Here is a 2,055-nt window from a genome sequence, read left to right as displayed (position 1 = left end):
GCCAAGATTGACTATACTAACTTTAAAATGTATTTTCATGTCTTTACTTCTAATTGCATGAGTCATGAAGTAACATGTTGAGAACAACCAGAAGGGCAAGTTCACCATCAATCTTTATTAATTTTTTTGTCTAACTAAGAACAGATCTTACCCGGCCTTACAAAAAAGTTTTCACGGTTAAGAAAATAATTGTAGAAGAAGCAAATAAGTCAGAAAAGCGTTAGCATGCCTTGTCCAGATTATACTAGAAAGTATTAATGAAGGTAACTTTTAGGTTACCTCTTACGTATCCTTCGCTTGACCAGATTCTTCTAAATATAGCTGAAAAAACTGTGACAGATAGGAGAAGTTATATAACCAGGCTTAGAATCTAAAGAAAACTGTATATAGCTTTGTTCTTGATTTTTCTAATTTCCTTCACCTTAGTGGCTCTGCAGAGAGCTTCCCACCCTATTTCAGACTTAATCAGTTCAGCATCTTCCCAGGCCTCCTGTGAACAAATATGAAAGTTCTAAAAGTGAAGCCGCTCAATACAATGGGGGCTCATTAACATTGTTTAACAAGCCTCAGCTCATGCAAGCCCTTGTCTAACATGCAGCTCTAATTTGAATCCACACTTCTCAGCATGGTAATGAGGGCACTGCGGAAAGCCAGTGTTTGTGCATATACATGAGCACTCTACATTTAATTCAATCAAGAAAATAGAAACTTTCAGACTCAAGCTGAATTTGACTTTGGCTGAACAGTTCCGACAACCCTAAAGAGCTCCTCACATGGTTCATGCACCTCAAGCAGAGTTTCCGAGGACATCATGAAATAGGGTGGGGTCGTAGATCAGTCGATCGGCATTTACTTTGAAAGGGGAAATATGTCAAGACCTTTTTGAGGGGAGGAGCTATGTTTTCTGTTTCATCATTGCTTTATTAAAGTAACTTGTACTCGGGTGTGGTTTAAAAGAAAGAGCACAGAGCACCTTAGGAATCTCAGTTTTGGTACATAGAGTCATGTGACCTTAACAAGATACTCATGAGATTTCACATCTGCAAAATGTGTCCCTGTAGCATAGTTGCTAACATTGGGAAATAAATGTATATGAAACGATTAAGATAAGTGTTGGTTTTATGTAGAGTCAGTGAAACAATGAAGTCACACATCGCACTACTATTTTACAGAATATTTTGAGATACAAATTTTACAAATATTAAATTATGGAAATATTTTAATTAAAACTATGACGCAGTACAAAATTCTTTTTACTATGATTTTCAAAATTTCATTAAATCAGTGTATTTCTTATGAATGTAATGTAGCCGGCATTCTACGTGTTTTGTTTTTTTAGCATTCCACATGTTAAGGTAACGTAACAGCCTCCCATTTAGTGGAAGGCTTTTATGAACTTTCCTTTAGCATAATAGCTATTCTAATTAGTATTATTAATTTAACTTTATAGTTGAGTACTCGTGTTACATGTTCCCATTTTCATTCCAATTAGGATTTGCTGGGTCAGTGTAATACTTATATGACTTTCCTTTAGGGAATCATTCTCTTGTTTTTAGAGCTCTTATTCATAATATGTATCAGAATTTCCTAGACAGTTTTTATTTATTTTATTTATATTTAAAATAAGTTGATAAATATATACAGTATTTATATATGTATTTATTTATAAGTTGGAATTACATGTGTATTCCATTATTAATGGAATTTATATATAAATAATGAAACTCATGTTTAAATATGTATTAAGTCGTCATTGTTAACTAGTCTTCTCAATTTGTCCTCTTTGTCCAAATCATAACTATTGTGCTGTTTAAATTTTTAAAAATTATTTTTACAATGTAAACTTTTTCTCAAAACTAGGCTCTGATGTATTTCATTGACAATATGTTCTCTAAGTTCTTCAATTTTCTCAAGAGAGACTCACTGTGGCTGATTTCCTCATTTGGGAATTATTGTCCTGTTGTTCCTTTTCTAATATCAAGACAGAAAAGTAACACAATGCTAACATGAATGTTTTGTTTGATTATTTATTTTTAACTTATACTTTCTGCCTGG

Source organism: Otolemur garnettii, unplaced genomic scaffold, assembly GCF_000181295.1.
Source record: "Otolemur garnettii isolate 467f Iridium unplaced genomic scaffold, OtoGar3 scaffold00040, whole genome shotgun sequence".
Lineage (NCBI taxonomy): Eukaryota > Metazoa > Chordata > Mammalia > Primates > Galagidae > Otolemur > Otolemur garnettii.
The sequence above is the reverse complement of the archived record's forward strand: the minus strand, read 5'-3'. Positions refer to the sequence as shown.